The sequence below is a fragment of the Sturnus vulgaris genome, chromosome 10 (assembly GCF_052056855.1).
Source record: "Sturnus vulgaris isolate bStuVul1 chromosome 10, bStuVul1.hap1, whole genome shotgun sequence".
Taxonomy (NCBI): Eukaryota; Metazoa; Chordata; class Aves; order Passeriformes; family Sturnidae; genus Sturnus; species Sturnus vulgaris.
The window spans coordinates 23,020,229-23,043,728 of record NC_142252.1 but is presented as its reverse complement, the minus strand read 5'-3'; the positions used below and the strand labels follow the sequence as shown (position 1 = coordinate 23,043,728).

General features: G+C 40.8%; 1 long non-coding RNA gene across 1 annotated transcript in view; it reads left to right on the top strand.

The window, feature by feature from the left end:
* LOC148222710 (uncharacterized) overlaps positions 1–23,500 on the top strand; it is a 151,548-nt gene extending 128,048 nt beyond the window's left edge. The window contains exons 7-15 of the long non-coding RNA XR_015805796.1: positions 2,264–2,532; positions 4,468–4,591; positions 7,096–7,176; positions 7,767–7,901; positions 13,653–13,773; positions 15,438–15,590; positions 16,723–19,089; positions 19,523–19,647; positions 22,497–23,500. This is a non-coding gene — a long non-coding RNA (uncharacterized LOC148222710). The remainder of the gene's footprint in view (positions 1–2,263; positions 2,533–4,467; positions 4,592–7,095; positions 7,177–7,766; positions 7,902–13,652; positions 13,774–15,437; positions 15,591–16,722; positions 19,090–19,522; positions 19,648–22,496) is intronic.

Sequence of the window (23,500 nt, the reverse complement as noted above, 5' to 3'; positions counted from 1 at the left end):
AGCTCTGGAGCCTGGAATTAAAAGTGATGTTCCAGGTGTGCCTCAGCAGGGCAGAGCAGGGCAGGAGCAGACAGAGCCAGAAACAGCTTGAAACAGGAAGGGGAAGGAGCAGAATCTGAGACAAAGTGAGGAATAACCACAAAATTTCACAGCAGGGAGACATCCAGCAAAAAATTATCCCAGCAGGCATCGTGGTGAAGGATCTCTGCCCAAGCTGGCAGGGAACTGATACAAAAATAATGTTTGCAGTGATATTTTTAAAATTAGGAAAGCAGTGTTTTAGAACTGGGCACTCAGCTGCCACTTGCCATGGAAAAGATGAATGTTTGCAGTGGTACAGGTACAGGTTAAGCACCAGATCATCCCAATTTTCTGGCCTGTTCCTGGAGAGGTGATAGATGCTTGCTGACACGGCTTTCTATGGGATCTTTTCCATACTAATTATTGCACTAAACATTCAATAAGTAAAGCAATTTATCTCTTTATCTCACCCCCTGATGTGGGCCTGAATTCCCTCCCTGATGTGTAATCAATGCAGTTGTGTCATTGGAGCATAATGCAATTATGTCTAAATAGGTGTTTTCAGGACATGACAAAATCAGCTGGAATGGTGAAACCATTTATAAAGATCAGCTGAATAGGGAAACTGCATAAAATTTTATTTTTCTTCTCTCATTTTCTTGTCCTACCTCGTTTTTACCCTCACTTCAGTACCTTAAAGGAGATTTGTTGGCTCTGAGGTCTCTGCTAACAAAGGGTGTGAAAGATGCCATGAAATGAGAAAAAAGCCAGACCTAAGAGTGTCTTCTTAGTAATGGATCTGTCCCTCACAGTGATTATAGCACTGGATTAAGTTCCAGTGATGTCCCAGTTAAGTAAAATACAAAATACAAAGGCTCCCTTGCTATTTGAGAATCTTCTAAAAAGAATTGTTCATTTAAGCCATGAGTTTTTGAAAATTCGAGTGTAAGGATTACTAGATGAAGTTACACCAGCTTTGCAAAAATCCTGGAAAATAGAGCAGTATTTTAGTCACAAAATGTTGAAAAACTGCCAAAAACCCAATCTGTTAATTGGAGTTTCTGTTTCATCCTGCACCTGATAGTCCTAAGGTGTTCGGGATTTTTTTTTTAGGGCTACTACTATGGAAATAATTTTGCTCTTTTTTGGCTCAAATTAATCTAGTTTTCCACTGTGGAAGGACTATGGAATAATCAAAAATAGACAAATCCAAATGTTGAGTTTTTAGTGATGTGAGCTTCCTCTTGGATTCTGACATGTTGATTCAAACCGAGATGTTCTGTTTCAAATCAGCTCAGGTTTTCCTGGGTGAACAGAATGTTTTCTTTTTAAATTATATATTTAGCCATAAAAAAACTTTGCCTGTTGATTTACTGTAGCAATTTTTGCAGCTCATAATGCCAAAGCTGGAGAAATCTCTGCTGTGCTTTTTATCTGGTTGATATCACGGTGTTTAGGATGTAAGTAATGGAAATGTTAATGTTTATGGATTTATTTGTTTACTTTTAGTTATCTGCTTGCATTAATATTGGAATTTGTCCCTATTGTTCTGCTGCTGTTGCATAACTTTGCCTAGAAATTAAAAAAGTAAAAAAAAAAAAAATATTATTTTTATGGGTGCTGTAGGATTATTTCTTGAATTATGTATTAATAACTTTACCTGTAGGTGAGGTGCTACCACTTAAATTGCAAAAGGACAAAGTGGAAGCAAGGACTAGAATTAATAAGGAGGTGTCAAGTGTGTGTTCACATGGTTCCTGGTGGATAATTAGTGTGGAAGATACCAGACAGTAAAAAGCAACTTCTTTTTTTTCTTTTTTTTTTTCTTTTTTTTTTTTTTTTTTTGCCATATTCAAATTTACCTCAGTCAGGATGAGGTTTTTTGGGTAGAGACCAAATTTTTCAGACCTGGAATAAACCTGAGCTGGTGGGACCAGCCTCAAAAGGAAAGGAGATTCCAAACAATTCTTCCTTTTGGCTTTGGGGTTCCATTTTTTTCGGGCAAAACAAACCAGAATCAAACAACAAAAAGCCATGGACGGGGGCTTTGGGAAATGCAGAATGAGCAGAGTTTGCCATTGAGGGTGGCAGAACCTTCACCAGTTCCTGCAGCTCTCCTCCAGAAGGAAAACTGCACTCAGGAAAGGGAATTTTGTGCTGGCTGCTCATTCCCAGCCTGGGAACAGATGGCACTGGGCTACCTATGACTAATTTTGTCCTCCTGATATTGTGAGGGCAACAGATGGAAGAATTCCTGGGAAAGGAGCTGAAGAATTCCTGGGGAAAGGAACTGAAGAATTCCTGGGGAAGGAGCTGAAGAATTCCTGGGGAAGGAACTTTAAAGAATTCCTGGGGAAAGGAGCTGAAGAATTCCTGGGAAAGGAACTGAAGAATTCCTGGAGAAGGAGCTGAAGAATTCCTGGGGAAAGGAGCTGAAGAATTCCTGGAGAAGGAGCTGAAGAATTCCTGGAGAAGGAGCTGTGTTGAACAGAGCAGATTTGAGGCCCCACAGTAAGTGATGTGTAGTGAGATCTCTTATTTATCTCTTTTTTTTACTTAAATCCATGAGTCTGGCTTGATTTATCCCTTGATTTTCCCTGAAATCTCCCCATGATCATGGGGAATTGCCAGAGGACACCAGGGTTTGCAGTGGGCAGATTTTTGGTGGTGCTGAGATGCCTCTGAGAGGGCTGAGCTCAGCTCCACTGAAGAATCACCTCCTTCATTAAATCCATTCCTTTAATTAGCCCTTAATCTCAGATTAAGAACCTCCCAGGAAAATCTCTGGCTGCTCTCAGCTCTGGAATGATCCAATCCTGAGTTTTAATTCATTAAATAGTTCTGGGGAAAGGGGGGAGAGCCATCTGTAATGAGCTAAAATTGCTGACACAGTGCTTGTAATAGATTCTTTCCCAGAGGTTTTTATTGCAGTTATGTAAGAAATCATCGACTTAGGAAGTTCAAAGCAACTTTCAAAATAGGTCTTTTTTTTGGGTTATATTTTTGAGCAATGTAACAGACCATGAAAATACTGCTCATAATAATTAGAGCTGTGAAACCTTAGGAAAACATGCCTTGGGAAAAGGGAAAGTGCTTTATTTACAGAAAGTTTGGGGAATATTTTTAAAAGGGAGGAATGTTTAAAATCCAAGATAAGGTGACCACTGACTGGGAATCCTGGAAGTCAGATTGGGGATCTTTCCCTGTGGTCTCACACCAGTTGCACAAATTTCCCTCCACAATTCCAAAAAAAACCAGGATGGCCACGAGGGGGATCTTGGAAGAACCCAAACCTGGCTGATTCCACCTCTAAATGAGGGCACAGAACAGTGGAATAATTGCAAACCTTCCCCCAGACACTTCCTGAGGGGTTTAAAAATACCAAACCATCAGTCCTGCCCAGGGCAGGGGAGCTTTGGGGGGCCTGCAGGGTGGTGCTCAGAGCCAGGGGATGTGCTCTGAGGTGTCCTCTGGAGCAGAATTCCAAAGGTTTGCACCATCCCTCCTAACAAAGGTGATCTGGAGTGATGCCTCCTTGAAAAATCGGCCCCAAAACCCCTGCAGCACGTTAATGTGTTCTTCTAGCTGCGTGTTTTTCACAAGAGATATTTTAGGAATACTGAAACTATTAAAATCTGCTTCAGGTACTTGTGCTAAATATGTTTAACGAGCTCAGCTTGTTAAAATTCATTTATGACAGAGATGGGGAGGAAGAAAGGAAAAGGATCTGTTAATTCTGCAACACTGTTAAAAAAATTGAGCTTTTCTTTGGTAGAGATTTTCTTAATTGCTGAGAAAAAGGTTGTCAATATCAGTGTTTTAAAAAAGGTTTGGCAGAATATATAAGAATTATTGACAAATAAAATAGATTTTTCTATAAACTGAGGTGGTTTAGGTGGAAGGACTGGTGAGTGTCACATCTTTTAGTGGGTCACAGATATTATCATAAGAACTTGCTAGAGCCAGAATATTTTGGGTTTTTCACAGAATATTCTTGTATTGAAGTGTGGCTGTTTCTGTGAACTGAACAACCCCCAGATTGTGGAGATCCTCGTGGGCTGGATCCAGGTGAGAACAGCTGGGTGGAGAAATTGCTGTGTGAATTCTGCCAGCATCAACCACCCTGAGGTCTCTCCCTGTAACAGAGCTCAGGACGCCCTGACAAAGTTGCTTCATCATAATTTTTCCTGCCCACTTTGCAGTCAGAAAAGAGAATTAGATGGTGCATCTGAGGGGTTATAAAATAGAGATGTCACTGTGTGAGGGCCACCTCACCTCGTCTTTGTGCAGGTGTGCAGTGAGAGTATTAATTCAAATTATAGTCCGGGCCAGTAGTTAAATTTAATTTAAATACCATCCATTTATGCTAAAAAATGTGAATTCCAATAGGAATGTGTGCAGAGATGGGGAGAGCAGCAATTTTGTCTGAGCTTTGGGTTCTCACAGTGACAGCAAATGTCCCTGAAGCCTCTCCTGTCCAGGAGGAACTTTGTGGATCATCCTCCAGGTGGATTTGGGCTCCTGGGATCCTGCCAGGATTCTCCTCTTGACCCCAAGGGCAGGAACTGAGGTGAGTCCTGAAGCAGCACAGTGAAATTGCAGCATCACGCTCAAGAATGGCTGTGGAATAATGAAAACAATGTCACAGCACTCAGTATCCCATTTCCCCACTTCCCCTGCAGCAGCTGAGTGGATTGAAGGATTTATTTCAGCAAACCCAGCTCTGCTCTCTCCCACTCGGATGTGTGGCTCACTCTTGGATGTGGAAGGCAGAGGTTTCTGCTGCTGCTGCCCTGTCACCAGTAATAAATGTTGTGCAGCCCCTGGCTCACACCTTGCGTGGCCTCACTGCCTTGGGGGGGTGATCAGATGTAATTAATTCACTCGGGCCCTGCTTAATGATGCAGGAGCAGGAAATGATTCAAGCTCAGTCTCGTAACTGCTTTGCCTCTGAAATCTTAACAGGATTAGAGCACCTTTAAAAAAAAAAAAAATCCGGGGAGTTCTGTGAGCTGCTGAAGCCAGGATTCCTCTGGATTTGTGTCTTGTGCTTGATTGACTATTTAACTGATTTATGAGGAGATTATGTTATCTCTGCATATACCTATAATCCCTTCCTGCTGCATATTTTGGCAGTTCCGTGCTGCTTGCTGCAAAAATTCCCCAGTAGGATCAATAGTTATTAGGACAAAATTGTTCAAAACCTGCTTTCTCTTTTACCTCACCCCCTGGCTTTAGAAAATTGAAACAGTTTAGGTTTTTCTTTGCATCTTTTACTGCTGCCTTTCGTTGGGGAAAAGCACAGGGATGTGGTTATGAGCTTGATAAACCCTGATTTTGTAAAGTAAGATCAAAAAAAAAGTGAAATAAAGAGTAGGCTGTTCAGTATAATTCACAGGCCTGTGAGAATAAAAAGAAACAATCACAGAGCAATCTTGCAAACTGCTGAAAGGATAACAGCATTAGGAGGAAAATGTTTATGACTAAGCCAAAATTGGTGGGAGTCAGATCAAGAAAAAATTGGTGGGAGTCAGATCAAGGATTTGGGCGAGAGAACCACACTTTTATTTTTACACAACCCATATTTTATAAACCTCTGGGAAATAGGTGTGCTTAAGAGTAGGATTTGAGGTCATCTTTTCTCTGAGCTCCCCAACATTCACAGGGAAAGAGCTCCTGGATTTTATGGAACTCTTCCAACCCAAACCATTCCATGACTTTGTGCCTCCAGGTCACTGTCTCAATGTTGGAGATGCTTTATTTTGAGTAATTGCCTTCATTTCATCAGCAGGAGGATTTTTGTAAGCTCTGATTTTGATTGATTTCTCATATGTGCATAATCAGTCAGCTAATTGTGTTTAAAGTGTGCAGAATTCTGTACGTGTCACAAAGGAATTTCACCAATATTTATACGTCCTAGAAAAGGCACTGATAACCTGGCAAAACCTTCATTCAGTCTTTGTGAAAGTAATGCATGTGTCATTCAGGAATATAATAAATCACGGTTTAAATGTCATGTCCACTCATTAAGCTTTAGAAAATTCAAACTACTTAAATAGATTAAAAAAAAAAAAAAATGATAACCAAGAAATGGGGAATTCAGGGCCAGTCCAGTTGCTGGGAATGAAGTTAACGTCTCATTTCACACAGACAGGAAAAGCAATGGCATTTGTGTGTGTTTGTTCTTAAGTTTTTTATAGCCTTTCATAGAATTCTATGTTATGAATTCTGTATTATGATATTTTCCCGTTTTAATAACTTGTGGAGGTTCTGATTTTTTTTCAATTCTTGAACTAACCTTAAGCACCACTTTTCAAATCTAAGAATCCCAGGCCCTGCCTATTTCATGACTCACTAAAATCACTTTCCAGGTGTAACCATGAACTGTAAGGTTCATAATTTTAAATAATATTCTCATTTACTTTATTGGATTTTGCTTTAACAGCAATACCTACATTCAAACTAGGGAAAATAATTTAAGAAAAACATCATTTTTGCAGCTGTGGCTGAGATTAGAACAGAGCTTGTTAAATTCAAAGTTATTTGTGCATTTTGCTGCTTCTGATTCTGCACTACGGGAGGAGTTCAGGTTGTACAAATGTGCTTTTAGTTCAGCTGCAGGAAAATTCATTACAGACAAAGTCAATAAAAATGGGTCATTTTAATCAAGTTGATGTATTTCTCCTCAGTTACACTCTTACAAATCAATGGGAGCAAATCCATAGTTAAGAGTGGAACTTGCATAAGGTTTCAGTGACTTCTCCAGTGCCTGGAGAAAAATGCAGAGAAGGAATAATCAAAGTTTAATGTCTGAATCCTTCCAATGAGAAGATAATTTCTGTTTCATGTCAAAACCTGTGATTAATACAGAAATTATCTACAGAATGTTTTACTTTCAACCCTCAATGTAATGAATTTATTTGTTCCTCCCTGATGGAATTCTCTGCTCCTGCTTTGAGCAGCTTTTCCACAGATGATTTCCTTTCTGTAGTGGCAGAATTTGGGGAATTGAGGTGGAAGATGAAGTGGTTGGGGATGGGGGTTGATGTCCCTCAATTCCTCTGCTTTGGGAAGCTTTTCCTTTAGGAAACTCAGGAAAACAATGGATGTCCCAGGCAGCCAGAGGAGGATTTGAAGGCATCTCTCAAGATAAATGTAAGTATGCAAAATGGAATAATTTGTTTTATCTCCACGAGATGATTTCTGAGCGAACAATTTGAGAGCGTTTGTTTGGCTGATGGAAAAGATGAAACCTAAGGTGAAGCTGAGAGAACAGAACTTGACTAAAATACATCTCTTACAGAGAATTTCCCTAATTAAATTGAAAAGCTGGCACCTTTGTCAGTCTTGAGCATTGAAAAGAGAATAATTTATGACTCGTGGAAATCCCTGTTTAAAGGTACAAGGCTCAGCTAAAGCATTCCCTGCACATTTCGAGGTCAGATCTTCAGAAGTAAGAGCTGGAATTAGTGAAAACCAGGAACACAAAGTTGTTTTAAGGTTGGCAGTGAGAGAGATCAGGACAATTCCATTCCATTGGTGTCACTGTCCAGGAGGCCCTCAATGAGTTGGATTTGTTGTTTATTGCTCAACTCTTCCTGTGTGAGTTTGTAAAGTAATAACCACATTCCCATTTATCCTGAAAATATAGGAGAGCAAGGTTTTATATGTTTTAGATATGAATCTTTAAAGCTAATTATGTAAAATTGAACATCTAGCTTAATTCATGGGCTGACTTTATTTAGGATGCAGAATGCACATGGATTTGGGAGAGAAGAGGTTCTTCAGGATTTTTTTCCTGAATTCCTTCCTACTGAACACCACGAGAATCAGTTTCCATTTTGATTTTGGAGTCAGATGCAAACAATTCCTATACACTGGTAAGAATTTGCTGTTTTCCTAATGAATGAGCTCATTCAAGAGAGTCAGAAATTACTGCAGATAGTTTTAAAAACAGACAAAGAAACATTGTGGGGAGAAAAAAAAAGGCACAAAAAATTTGAAATTGAATCAATTGTGAAATTGCAGGCACCATGAATTTGGTGGTATTGGTTTTTCTATCTCAGCTGTGAGAGGAAACACCAAAGGTCCTTTCCAATATTGAGATGAGACACTTGTTTTTCTTTAGCTGGCCAATATTTATCATTGAGATCAAGATTTTTCTTCTTGTGAGTGGGAAAAATCTTAAGATCAAGATTCTCAGCTTGTTAGGGGGGAGCTCTTAAGAGTCACAGATCTGCCTTTAAAGCTATAAAAGAAAATCAAAAATTTAACCTCTCTTCTTCACCACCTTTGAAAAATTTAATCTTGATTAAATTAAACTTAAGTAGTTTTGTCTGACTCAGTACAAGCAGTCAGGTTTAAGACTTAGAAATCTTTCTTGGCATTTAACAGAGAAAGCAGCAGGTTTGGTTATTATTTGTTTCTTTATTTTTATTTGTTTGGTTATTATTTGTTTGGTTATTATTTGTTTGCCTGAGCCTCACCTGCAGAATTAAACGTGACCCAGAGTCACCAGTGCTGGGTGAGTGCCAGGGTCCTGTGGGTTATTCCTGCAAGGATTCCCATTCCTGAGGGATCAGCTGGCATTCCCAGTGTTCCTGCAGCCCTTCAGCCAAGGAGGAACTAAGACAGGGAATGTTTTCATCGTGGTAAATGGGGAGGGCAGGAAATTGGAGCTCCCAGTTTCTCAGCAGGGTTAAATGGGAGTGGGAGAGGGGAGTTTATCCAACTCCAAGTGATGGGGAGGAGCAGGGTTGGTGACACCATTTCACTGAGGCTTTGGGACAATCCTGCAGTGATTTTGATTTTTGCAAGGCTTTAATGAGGGGACATCTGTGGCTGTAGCCTCAGCAGAGTTCATGTCCTTTATGGCATCAGTTAATTATGATTATTTAATGGGGACCTGCAAATATAAACCAGTTCTGGTGGAAGATGACTTTACTGAAAGCATCATCTGGGGCTGAAGAGGCTTTGAAGTGTCTGGTTTGAGCAGAGCTCTAAATAATGTATCCATTATACTTTTATTGCTGCACAAAAGAAAACCTTGTTCACCAGTCTTTTGGTGGAGGGAGTTGTTACATTTCACTTGCTTTTGTGTGAAGAGAAGGATTTCTCATCTCTGGTCTGCTCCTGAAAAATTCCCAGCGTGAATTGAACAGAAAAGCATTTAATAATTTACATAATATCTATTTTAAAACGTGTGCCTAAAGAAGAGCTGATGCGTTGCTCAGATAGGGTTCAGTAAAAATGCACAGACCCAGTTTGAATTTCACTCACATCCTCCTGAAACCAGAATAATTCTGATTTTAATAAGATTAACTGGGCAGGATCGAAGTTGTCACATCACCCTTGATTCCTGAAGGATCAATAACCATTCTCTGTGGCTTTTGTCTCTCCCCCTGTGTGAACTCCCTGCCTTCACCAGTTTGGGATCTCTTTATCAAGGTGGCTTCAAAGAGAGGTGAAGGGATCATTATTGCTAAAAATGAAAACCCAGAGAGAGGAGTGAAATCTTAAAAGTTCCTGAAAGGTTTGGGTTGGAAAGGACCTTAAAATCCTCAAGTGCCACCCTCTTCCATGGGCAGGGACACCTTCCACTATCCCAGGGTGCTCTAAGCTCCATCCAGCCTGGCCTTGGACACTGCCAGGGGTCCAGGGGCAGCCACAGCTCCTCTGGAAAACAGATCCTTTTAGAAATCCCACTGTGTTTTGCTGTTCATCAGACAATCCTGATGGGAATCATCCTCAGATGCAAATACCTGGAAATCAGTTTGTGTTGTTTCTGCTGTTCATTCATCTCCTGGCTTTAGGATTCTCCTAACAGCTTGGTTTTTAAAAATAAGAGTAATGTGGGAAAACAAATAATGAGCAAAAAAATCTTCTGTACTCATATTTTCCTTATGGTCCTTTATCCTTACTATTTGACACATATTCTGGTCTATTTTGGATCTTTTCCCTCAGCTTTGGCAATACTTCAGTTTTCTCTAGAGCCTACAGCTTTCCAGGAGGCTTTTTTTGGTGTTAATTCCCTCTGAGTTTGGCTAGGGAGTTCTGAAGGTTAGAAACCCATTTCCAGTCTCCTGGAAATCTTTCCATTTCCACTGTTGTTGCAAAGCTTTTTCTACATCCCCATTACATAAGTTAAATTAAGAACATAGGTCTAGTCGTAGTCATAATCAATTTTCTGATTATGTAGAGAAGGAAAAAGTGCTGGAGCATTAACAATTTTTAAAAGTACATTTAAATCATTATTCATTTATAGGGTTGCATTAATTTCTGAATAATGCAGCACTGGAGATGGATGATTCACAGCAGTGTAAAGTCTTTTGTAGTCGTTTAGAGCCTCATTATTTGAATCTATCACTCACTGTTCCCACCCACAGACGCTTCTTGAAGTGATGAGGCAAAACCACGATGGGTGCAGATAAAAGGGAGAGCCTGGCTAAACAAATACAGCAACAATTTTAATTAGGCTGATGATCCTGGGCTCCCACAAGGTTAGCAAAGTGCACTGGCAGCCGTTCCAAACAGCTGGGGCAGGGCTCAGCTCTCCCCAGCTGGAATGAGGGGTGGGATTCCAGCACCAGGCAGGGATCACAGCTCTTCCCAAAATAAGGGGCTGTGCTTCTCCAGCTGCAGGAAAAATGGAATTTCCAGGTCTATGGAAGAATTTGCTGACTTAGCACATGTGGCACCAAAATGAGCCCAAACCAAAGCAGTGAAGACAGGAGGAACAAAACCCAAGGGACACCTGTGGAGCCAGAAGCCAGAGAGGGAGGAGGGAGGTTGGCTCCAAACTGCTGACTCAGGCATTGCTTCACTTTATTTCTTCTTGATTTGCAAAAAGGTTGTTTTTTTTTTTTTTTATTCTATTCAATTCCTCAGATAATGACACCTCTGCATTGATTTTTTTTTTCCTTCTTTGTTTTCTCTTTTGAAAATTTGATCTTCTGTTAGAGGTAGGGCTGATTTATTAATGGAAATATGAGGCTGGTGAGGGAGGCTGAGGTGCTTCATCAACCCCAAACAATGAGTTGGGTTTCATTTCACTCCCCATGGAGAAGATGAGAGAGATGAGCAAGTTCAGGTGCAGTACAACCAAAGGCTTTGATGAAAAGAAAGGAAAAAAATCTGCTAAATTTAATATGAAGATATTTTTAGATCTTTAGGAGTTATTTTAAGAGACAACTTTTAATTTATTAACTTGCATGCAGTTATCAGTTTTCATGTAGAAACTGTTGGAAATAGGAATTCCTATGTAAATAACCGTGGGCACTTTTTGCTTGAAGAAAAATTTATTTTTCAGACAGAGATTTGTTTTTCTACTTGTATTCCTTATCTTAAAAGGTGAAGGATTTTACTCTTTAATTTCTGACTTAACAATTTCCCTGCCATGGGCAGGGACACCTTCCACTATCCCAGGCTGCTCCAAGCCCTGCCCAGCCTGGCCTTGGACAATTCCAGGGATCCAGAGGCAGCCACAGCTGCTCTGGGAATATTCTATTCCATGGCCTCACCAACCTCCCAGCAGAGAATTTTTCAATGGGAGGATTTGCAATGCCAGAGGTGTTTGGAGAGACAAAACTCCTGGAGCTTCCCTTGGAGATTTTGGAGCTGCTTCTTGCTGAGCTTTGAAAATGAGAGGGGATCGAGGACCTGTGTGACTGTAGGATGTGCAAAAGCACAGAGCAGACTGGAAACACTGATTGAGACATTTGTTCTTACACAAAGGCTTCAGGTTGTTTATTTATTTATTTATTTATTTATTTATTTCGGTATTTTGGCAGAAATATGAAAAAGCTGCAAAGTACAGCTCAGTTTTAATGTCTGACACTCTGGAGTGTGTGCTGAGATCAGCACCCCCTGTATTAATCCAAAGATTCTCACAAATAATTGTCCTCCCTGTTTATCATTTTCCCAGAAGTCGAATTCTTTTAGGAAGACAGATTTTTGGCAGCTGGGCTGTAATGAACCCAGCCTGGCTGGTGCATTCAGGAGGAGCAGTGAAGGCTTTGGGGGATGCTGGGCAGAGCCTCTTCTTCCTTCCTACAGCAGGAACCCCAGGGGGAGCATTTTGGATCACAAAGTAAAGGGGACAAAATAGGAAAAAAACAGGATTTTGGAGCCTAAAGCTGGCAGCCTGTCCTGCTGTCCAGAGGATGTGAGAGATTTGCTCCAGCAAATATATATATACAGCAAATACATATATATATATATTCAGAATATATATATACAGAATCAGGATTTTCCCTGCTCAAGGCACCAGCAGGTGCTTTGCTGAGTGGTGAAGATGACAGAAACTCTTTCTCTGCTGATAATTCCTCTTCATAATTATCCATATCTGCCACGTTTCCCTTGTGACCAGGTGACCTCTTGCATGCCTGTGAGCAGTCAGTTCCTCGTGTTTCAGCCCAAAAATGGTCACTGAGTGCTTCAGCCCACGGAGAACAGGAATTTGGAGCAATTTTGCCATTAAATGGAATTTCAAGAGGTTTTCTGAGTGGTTCCTGAACTGAACTGGGTTTGCAGCAGTTACCTCCCATTTTTCTTGACTGTTGGAAACGAGGTGATTCCTGCTCCTCCAGAATAAAGAGTGCACAAGAAGCGAGCCATGAATATGTAAATGATGCAGAAAACGTTAATATCAGATAAATTCTGCAGCTCAGTGCTTTCTGTGCCTCTCCAAACAGAGCCAGCAGATTGGTTTCCCCAAGGAAAGGCAGGGTATGGAGAAGTTATGTTTCTATTAGCCAGCATTTGCATAGAAATGATTGCTTCCTGTGGGGCTGGAGGTAGTGAGAGAGGGGGGAAAAAAAGAGGGAATGCAACGGTAAAACACCATGATACCCTGATTATTTTTTAAAGATGGAAGGGAGGACTTGTTATATCTGCTTGTGGTGGTGGTGATGGGATCATTAAAGGTGTAATCACTTCGGAGCAAGGCATGTTGTTTATTTGCCTCTTGCCAAAACCTGGTAATGGTTTGTGATAGATTTTTAAAAATACAAAAAAAAAAAAAACAAAAAACAAAAAACCCAAAACCCAAAACAAAACGGGCAAAAGAAATTTCTATTTTCTTGTTCTTAGAAAAAGCCAGACTTGCTCTGAAATCCTTGAAAGGCACAGAAGAGGAGCCAGGAGCAGTCAGACACTTCCACACTCGGGAGCTGCTGCTCTCCTGAGCGTGTTTGAGGGACAGCACGGGAACGCTGGCAAGGTTAAAAATGTGGTTTCACATGGAATGGAAATCATCAGACGTGTTCCTAACAAGGGTCATTAAATCCAGAAATGGCAGCTGGGACTCTGGGAGTCCTTGCTGGAGCTCAGGGAGGGGAGCAGGGAGCTGCAGGGGTCACCGGGGTGTTTTTTGGGTGGGCAGCGAGAGGCCGTGACCGCTGGAGCAGCACGGAGCCCATCTGTGCTGCCTGGGAAGGGATGGAGCTCTGGGAGCTTCTTCCAAAGGGGTTTGGAGTGTTCCAGAGGAAAAATTACACCGTGCCCATCTTCTGGTCTCGCTGGTGGGCGTGATTTAACGGGTGGGTTAAAGTCTCATCATTGAACCAGGCTTGTTTAACTCTTTATTTGTAATTTTTCCTGCGTCTTTCCTGATTGTTCCTTGCCCACTGCAGAGCTGGGGTGTTCCACAAACCCGGTGGGAGCCAGGAATTGTGGCTGAGGATGGCTGGAAGCCAGGCCAGACCTCTCAGCATTTTTTTTTGGAAGGAGTAAAGGACGAATCAATGGATCCACGTGAGTTTCCTGAACTGTGTAATGTGCAAACAGAGGAGCTGAGTCCTTCATGGTCCTGGCACAGAAACATCTTTTCCCTCACTGAAGAGACTGAGAGGAGAACATTCTCATTACAATTTTTGTCGAGAGGACAGATTGCTGTGTCTTTTCTCATTCTCATTAAAGCCTCTGTCTGAAGCAGCCATTTGGAATTTTAATGCTTTATATTTCTTGTAATTCACGATGTTTGGGCTGTAAGAATCTGACCTTTCCACTGCTTTGTGGTTTGACTGACTGATTGCTTCTCCCTCAAGTTGCCACCCATTTTTTTGCCCATTTTTTTACAAAGAGAGGTAATTAAGGAAGATTTGCATGTCTGCTCATCATTCCTTTCAGTGGTGCAGGTCAGACGTGTCCTATTGTTGCCGTGAAGTTGAGGTATTCATCACCTCGCTGAACTTACAAAAGCATCCGCTCCTTTTTTTTTGGTGTTCTTTGTTCTCAGGTGTGCTAAATGAGGAGAAAATATGCAAGACTACTTCTCAGGCATGAAAATTAATGCTCAAGACAGAAATTTTCTATAGCAGAGGCTTTGCATGGAGCCTGAGTGTTGGCTGGGATTTCAAAGTAGCTGTTTCCAACATCTCCATGGGCTTTCCACTCCAACAGCACATTCCCTCACTCTGCTGAGTAACTCACAGAGAAATTTAATGCATTTTATGAACACCTTCTAACAGAGTTTTCAATTGATTAAAGCTGCTCTCGGTGATTCTCAGCTGTGGGTGGTTCCACAGGCATTGTGGTGGCATTAAGGAAATATCTCCAGTGACATATTGTCCTAACCTTTGGATATTGCTCAGGTGAAATCCTCTCCCTCCCTGACATTTAAATTAAACCATTTGCAGCATGCAATTCTTGAGGAAAAGTCCTGGATAAAATCCATTCCTGTTTGGCTACACAGCTTACTTTGGAAACCACAGCCTGCTAATAAAAACATAACTCCAGAAAGGAGATTAAAGGTTTCAGGCAGCTATTTTTGAGCTTACCACGTTTGTTAGCTCCGAGTTAATGTGGAGCACTGCAAACATTCTGTGTGGACAGAGGTTTTATTCATGCAGGGAAAAATTTGTTATGAAGTTGAGTTCATCCTGCATTTGTCTGTTGCATCCTCTGTTCAGTGCTTTTGGTTTGGTAGGAAAACACTCTCATATAAAAGGGGTTCTGCCTTGTTTGAACAACCTGATTTCCTCTTTGCTGGCCAAAGGCATTTTAGGTGTTTCTTTATGAAATAACGATTCTGGTAATGTTTTGGTGCTAACACATCTCTGTGAAAATAATAGAAATCACTTTTATCAGAACAGCAGCACCTCTGGCCTTGGAGAGGGGGGAGCCCCAAGGCTGAGTGTGAGACCAACCTTTCCTGGTTGTTTTGTGGGGAATTTTGGGGTGTTGGGCTAGTAAAATTAAATGTTTGAAGCCATCTCTGGATGGCTTCACAGACTCACCCCATCTGAAGCACCACCAAACTCTGCTTCACTGGGGTTTTTTGGTGGAAATGGCTCATTCCAACTTCAACCTTTTCCAGCCCCACATCTGCCAGGATCTCATCACAGAGCTTCTGCTCTTCTTACCAGATTGTAGAGAAGTAGATGAAGTTTTGTTTTGTTTTTTTTTTTTTTTTTTAGGCTGATTGGATCCTGTCTCTCTCTGCCTGCAGTATTTGAAAGCTGAATTTATTCACATTTAGGGAACAAATGTTCTCCATCGTTCCTGCTCCATCTTTTCCCAGATTTCTCCAAGGGATTCCTCGAGGTTCTGCTGTCCAGGTTTCTCTGACTGTGAGTGAACAACCTGTTTATTGCTGTGTGTCTTCACCCAATGCAGGGATCACCTGTGGCTGGGGACCATTGCTGGTCCCAAAATTTTTTGTCTAGAAAACTCTAGAAAAGCAACGTTTTCATATGCAGAGAGAGGAAAATCTTGGGTGTTCCCTGCTGGAGGTTTGCAAAGCTGTGTTAGTGATGAGCTCCATTTCAGAGCACTGTGGAGAGCTGCAGTGGTGATGGGACATTTCTTTCCCCGTGGCACAGATTTACTGGAGCTGCTGCCAGGCAGGCACTTGACCAGGAAAGTTAACTGGAAAATGGTGAAAGTTGATGGAGTGAATTCCTAAATGTGTCTGTGCTCAGGGGGATCCAGACAGAAGCAGTTCCTAACTCCTGCCTTGTCACCTTCCCTCTCCTGAGAGGTGGGGACTCAGCCTCACCAGCACAGAACCACATTTCCAGTCACCTGTTTGCCCTCCTAGCCCAAAAAAAATCTCCATTTACTCTTCTTGGAGATAAAAGGAAGGAGCAGAGTTGTTCAGGCATTCGATGTGGGTGTGAAATGCTTTGGAAATTCAAACAGGTTCTTTTTAACTCACTTGGGCCTTGCTGTGCTCTACAAAATACAAGTCCTGGCACTTCAGCTCCTGGATGATGGTTTAAAGTTACAGAAACAGCTGAAGTTTTGCAATTTGGTCTTGAATCTGAACATTTCTAATTTAAACCACTTCATCTTTTGCATTTATTCACCCTGTAACTTCTCTTCAAAATTCTGTGATGAAGCTCTGAGACAGATAACAAAAATAATCAATCAGCTTGTCAGGCTGGGAATGAAAATGCTGATTAGGAAGTGAAATGTTGAGGAGAACAAATAAGAAATTATTCAACAAACTCATGGGCTTTTGTTACTGAAATTAAACAGTTCTGAGGGACCTTCTTTGGACACATTTGGTTGTGAAAGTTTCTTGGAAGAGAGGCAAAAACAGAATTAAAGGACCCTTTTGGATAAGGCTTTCACTCAGGTCAGGGATTGGTGTTGCCATGTGAACCACCTCCTGAAGGTGAAAACTGGAAATACCTCAGGAAGTGCTTCCAATCCAAGTTCTGTTTGTTTAATTCATCTTCTTCTTTCTGGCTGTTGCAGTGGTGATGGAAGCTCCTCTTTGTGCTGTCCCAGCAAGGATGAAATTCTTCTGGGGAAAGCTGTCCAGGTCACTGTGTGGTCTGAAAATTCACAAAGAATTCAGGCAAGTGAGATTTCTTCTGCTCTTTCTCAGGAAATCCCCACTGAAATCTGGCTGGGGCAGCTTTGTCACCTGCACTTGCTCTGAACCTTCGTGGTGGTTTGAGGAGCAGCAAGAGAGACTCGGCTCCAAGTCAGGACTTTTCACTTCATTTAACTCTCCTGAGCACCTGAGGAGCCTCAGATCGAACTGCAGAGGGGAAATTCTGCTGTAGGCGAGGGGAGAGCACGAAATAACCCCTGGGAAAGGTGAATCCCTGGGCAGATGGAGTTGGAGACACTGAGGAAGTGGCACTGAGATTAAACTTGTTTGTAAAATCGAGCACAACGTGTGTTATTTAATCCCTGCTGGGGTGCAGCAGCAGCTTCCTGAAAAACAGGGTGAAATTTAGTGTTTCGTTGGTTCACTTACAAATTTAAAGCAATTTATTGTTTAAATGGCTGTAGCAAACATCTCTTGTCCCCTGGCTGATATAATTTCCTCAAATTGCTGGCTGTTTGTGGGAGCCTGTGTCTTTACATTTTGCTTTCCAGTTGATATTTCAAACAGCAGATAACCCATTTTTTCCCCTGCAAATTGCAAATTTGCTGTGTCTGTGAGCCCGGCAAAGGCTGTTTCCCATTTTAAATGAATGAGAAAAGTCATCATGGGAGATTTATTTCTGCTGCCCCTGTTTTCTTATTTATTCCTAACGTTCTGCCCATTTGCCACGAGCTTCTTCACATTTCAGGAGCAGCCAGTCTCCTGGGAGAACAAATGGTGCTATTTGCTGCTGTCCTCAGAGCAGAGGAATGGTTTAGTGGGTGAAATGTCCAGGATGAGGAGGAGAATTGTGCTGAGTATTCCCAGCTGGAGAAATCCATCTCGGGGAAATTGCTCTCAGCTGAAATCAGGGGATGTCATGGAAGCAGGGACTGATTTTTATTCTGTTCTTTGTGTTTCTGTGGTGTCAGAGCCTGTGGGGAGGAGAAAACACGGCCTGGGCATTGCTTTGCAAATGGTTTGCAGCTTTTTGAGGGGGAAAAGTGGCAAATTGATTTTTATTGCATTTGTCAAATACGATATTTATGCATATTTTCCCTTTTTCTTTAAGAGATGTCTCTGATCAGAACCAAGAGGGAAACAACAAATCTAAAGGGAAAATATCACAACAGAGTTGTTTGAATTTGCAAATAAATCTGTGCTGTCAAAAGCTTCACTCCCAGTCCCTACACTTCTCTGGTAATATTTGTGATGGTGAAAAGCTTGATTTGTTTCAAAGTAAATAAAATCCAGGATTTTTTCCCCCTGTCTATTGTTTTATTGGCTGGTTTGGCACAGCACTCCAAGGCTGTGCTGACATTCCCTGAGGATGCTCAGTCTGTATGGAATGTAGGGATGCTTGTGTCACAGTCCTAAATGTGTCACTGAGGTTATTTCACTGCTCTTACTTGAAGTGGGAAAGAATCCTGGAGTTGTTAAGGTTGGGAAAGGCCCCCAAGATTATCCAATTTTTAACTGAACCCCATGCTGCCCACTAAACCAAATCCCAAAGTGCCACCTGGACTGGTTTTTGGGCAGCCTTTCCCAGTGCTTGGTCACTCTTTTAGGGAAGAAATCTTCCCAAATATCCAGCCTGAGCCTGTCCTGGCACAGTGGAGGCCATTCCCACTGGATAATAAAGGAATGGTGGGGCAGGAATCCTGAGAGTGTGGGGCTTTCCTCAGCCCAGGGAATGTGTGTGCTGGGGACTGGGGGCATGGATGGAATCCTAGGAATTCCAGTTCTTCAAAAATCTCCTCAGCAACCTCCAGGCCTTTGAAATTCAGCTTTTAGTGTGTTTTACATGACTGGCAGTGTCTCCCAAATGCTCTTTTCCATACATTTCTTTGCATGTAGCATTACTCCATGGGACGCTGGTGACAGTCCCTGGCCTGATGAGAAATTTCCCAATTCCTTTCTTTTTTTTAATTTTAATTGTAGGAATATGTTGTGGGTGACAATGGCTATAAAGACATTTCCTTCAGACAATTTCTGTCTGTTTCTCTCTCCTTTTGCTTTGCAGGAGGAATAACTTGTGTGGTAAATACAATTCTGTGCTTTTCCCTGAGCAGATACCCTGTAAGCCTAATGTGGATGGCTTGGATTTGAGGACAGCCCAAGAAAATTAATTTCCTAAATCCAAATAGGCTTCTGGACGAGCTGTGGTATCACCCTGCATCTCTGAGAGAAGTTTAAAAGTTGAGGGGCTGAGTTTTTGGAGTAAAAAGATTCAACTGGCTTTCCTGGTGGGTATTGTAAAGAGAAAAATTCCTTGTATTTCTGCAGGAGTGAGATTTACTGCCAGGCCAGCAGAGCAGGAGCCTTCAGGAAATGTGTTCTGTGCAATCCATGGTCCACATTTTCATTACCAGCCTCGAAGAAAACTACAGAAAACATAAAAAGCACAAATTCAAATTAATTCTTGAGATTTCCAGAACTGCCTAAGTCGAAAGAGTTCACTGCATCAGATGCTCCACTTTCCCCTCAACATTTTAAAAAGGGTTTGAAAGCAGCAAATCTGGAGTCTTTTAATTAAAGTTGTGAACTGTAATTATTTTGGTTCTCACAGCATTTGGGAGAGAGCTGAAGTGTGATATTTCTATGTACACATACGTATGTGCATGCATGCTTCACTCTCTACAACCCAGCCTCTTTAATTCTTTATTTTTTGGCTTTCAGCTCTGTCATCTGCATGAAATGATCCCACAGCAATTTACAAAATGATCTTTGTGAGATCCCCAAAGAAATCTGTCCCAGTGAGTTGAGATACTGACTCAGAGCAGCCTCAAAAAGCAAAGATTCGGGTATGGAATGGGGACTGTGAGCTCTTGTTGGGTTTCTGCTGTTGCATGGGGAGTTGGTGCCTCTGTGGAAACTCATCCTAAGGAGAAGGAAACTCATCCTGCTGGTTTGTTTTTCCTTCTCAGTGTAAATACAATTGAGAAATTCAGTTTTGTTTCCTTTCTGTTAGGTTTGGAATGCTGCTTCTCCCAGGGAGCTTTGAGGAACTATCCAAACCTGAAATTTAGTTTGAATCTTTGTCCTGCTGTGACAACCCAGTCCCTTATTTAGGGTCTAATTCCCATATTAGACTGACTCTCACAGGCTTTGAGTCTGTTCCTTCATTCTTCTTCTGGAGTGCAGTCTATAAACTTGATTTTTCTTTCATTTTGTGTTTTCAAAGCAATCCAACCACCCTGGAATTTTCTCCATCCCTCTGATCATCTTGGTGCCTCTTCTGGATTTGCTCCTTCCCATGCTGGGCCCCGGGGGCAGAATTCCCAAATATTCTTGGGTTTGTGGTGTGTGGTTAGAAGCAGGGATTGCTGGGGTTTGTACCTCCAAGGAAGGTGTTGAGGAATGATGTTTTTTGGGAGTTTTCTGGCTGAGAACAGCAGCTGTGATCAAGCTGCCTTTGTTGGAGCCAGACAGGCAGGCAGCTCCTTCCCAACAAACAGCAAATTCCTCAGCAAATGGGTCATGGAAGCTTAAAAGGAAAAAAGATCTCGGAAGGAAAGGGAAAAGAAAGGAAAAAAAAAAATTTCAGCTCCTCAACTGTGCCATGTCCATCTCTGTGGCCAAGGCAGGGAATTGAGTGGGAATTTCAGAAATGCAGATTTAAACTCCTCATTTCAGTGGTGTTCTATAAAGATGTTGGTGTGGAGTGTCTGTAGTTACACACAAATAATAAATATGCTTAGCAAATATGTATTACAGTGAATATATAACCTAAAAGGTGCATAATAAATATTTAAATATAATATATAAATATAATTTTACTACTCATGCATAATAGCAGAACCTGAAGTGTCAGCATAGACCAGCAGGTGTTTGCATGGATTCCTGTTATTTGATATTAATTCCATAAAAACTAAGACAATTAAACCAAAACTTTATTAAATTACAATTTGAGGGCAGGGGTCACACACATTATAAAAAATTATGACCATTTGAGTGTATTTTACTTATTTTACATTACTCTCAAGTGATGTGCTGTATTTTCTCATATTTTATAATTTATATATAACTTGAGAAGTTCTGAAATAAATCACTAAATAACTGCTTGTTTTGCCAGGTGAGCCCAAAATGCCTGAGACAGCTCCTGGCTTGTTTTCTGTCAGTCTAAACTATTTTCATTAGCTCCTGTAACAAAACAAAAATCTTCAAAATGTCTTCATGTTTTACTCTTTAAGAAAGGAGTACTTTGAAATGAAACATGGGAAGTAAAAAATAGCACCAATTTTGCTTTGAAATGTTGAAGCAAAAAAAAAAAAAGAAAGAAAAACCTTTGATGTCTGCTCAAAACTTTTTTTTCCCCCCTCAGATGAGACAATCTTGTGAATTAGATATAAATAGTTCTGGTGACCTGAATCTGCATTTTTCCACAAATATGTTCTTACACATTTCTTCTGCATTTTGTCTGTGTTCAGCAGGGTTAAAAATGCCATCCCACCCAGAGGGAATGGCACAGAAGTTCATGAGATTACAAATATCGCTGCTAATGGAACAGATCTTTAAATATCCCTTTGTATAATCTGAATATATCTAAAGCACTGAATCTTCGTGTTCACTTCTCATGAATTGGGTTTTCCTACCGGGTTTAAATTTGTTTAAGCTTTAAATTTGAGGTTTTTTGGGTGAGATCTCTGAAAATTTTTGAACGTTCAAAAAAAAAAAAAATAGTCTTCATCAGTTGTGTTTTCACAATACTTTTTAATAATGGAAAAAAACCTGCTGGATTTCCAGAAATTTCTAATCATTTTCTAGGATGTTTTGCCCCCAAATTTTTCCTTTGCTGGGGCTTTCCTTTCTGAAAGGTTGCAGTTCTGAAATCAATTCGTGTAGCAATTCCTCTGTCTGTCTGTCTGTCTGTCTGTCCTTCCTTTTTCTCCCTTTCCCTTCTGCCATTCCCATGGAGGTCAGTCCAGAATGTTCAATTTGTGCCTGAGTTTTCCCAGGACAAAAGAAGCAAACAGCTCCATGGATAATGAGGATAGCAATGTACCAGGGGGTAGAAATCTACCAGGATGGTAAAAATGATTCCACTTTGATGCTGCACCAAGTCAAACAGGCTTCAAAATTATTTTTAGTAGAATAAATAAATTTATAGGGGGGAAAAAAACCCCACCATATAGAGAAGATTTTTATTTTAAATGACCTCTCCATTAAATACTCAGTGTAGGATTGGTTGATCTTTCATTTTTGATTTTTTTTTTTAAGAACAACGAGTATAAACAAGGAGCAAATATTTGTTCTGCAGCAGGAATTGCTGCACCCAGGGGTTTTGTGCACCCATTCAGATGTACTTTGTGATCTGTATTGACATTTCCTCTGTAGTGTCTGGAAATTCCTGTACATCCAGCTCTAATTAAGGCTACACATGCCAGGATAAAAGACTCATTTGTATTTATGTATATGAAAGCAAATCTCTCCTTTCAAAGCAAGAGATTTGCTGGCTTTCTATTTTTTTTGGTTTATTTATTTTTATTCTATTTCTAAGACTCTTTTTGGCTTTATGTAATGTATGTATCTGACAAGAATCCCTGGCTGAGGCTAATTTAGTGGGAAAGGCAGACATCTTTATTTTTAGAGGCTTGATCTGAGTAAATGTTGAAAAACGTCTGGTAAGCCAAAGTTTTCTTTTCTCTTGCAGCATTTCTATTCCTGGGCTCTTCCAGAAGGTTTTGCCTTCCCTTGCTCGTTGTGAAGCCAACACACCTTGACACTCTGACAACTGGCAGGGTTTTATTCTTTAGGGGGACACCAGAGGACAAAAATGGAACATTTCCCCCAGTCACTCCTGATGAACCTCACAAAGAGTTTTTTTTTTTAATCTCTCCTTGATTGCATTGTGGGATTTTGATCTGCTGGAATCAAAGTTCCATATATTCTTTTCCATACATGCAAAATTGTGTCAGGAACAGATTGATCAGAATAGCCCCAGCCATGCAGAAGCACACGTGAAAATGTTGATTTGAAGTGACAAAAGGCGAGGGATGCCAGCTCGGGCAGCTCCAGATTTTTGCACATTTTGGAGCACATCTGTTTCTGCAGCATCACACATTTCTGGCCCCACAACACCTGTCCTAAATTGAAGAAGGATAAAGTGGAGTCACAGTGCTGGGATGACACCAAGGAGCAGGATTTTATAATTTGAGACCATGTCTGGCAACAATCTTGAGGAATCAACTTTTCTGGAATGGAACTGTATCCAAATGGTAGTTATTTTAAAATAATACTTTAAAATTTAATTTTAAAATTGAATGATTAAAAAATATTTCCTGTAAAATATTTTCCTTTACAGCTTTCTTTGTGCTTTCAGAGTCCTCAGCAAAGCCCATCCTATTTTTTCTGTTTGTAGAAGTGGAGAGGATATATAGGGAGCACATTGTTCACATTATTTATTCTTTGCTATGTGCAAAAAATGTATTTCAAGGTAAATTGTAAGGAGTGGACAAACATTTTGCTGCTTTATCTACTTTGGTGATTTTGGCAGTCACAGCCACTGTTTTCTATTATGTTATTCTTTTTCACAATTAATAATAGAAAAGGAATTTTAAATCGATTTGGACAATGTCAGTGTGAGCTGCTCACAATTTAGTGCAAAAGTAACAGGGGAGAGAATAAATAGATTTTTTTGTCTTATTCCTTTCCCAT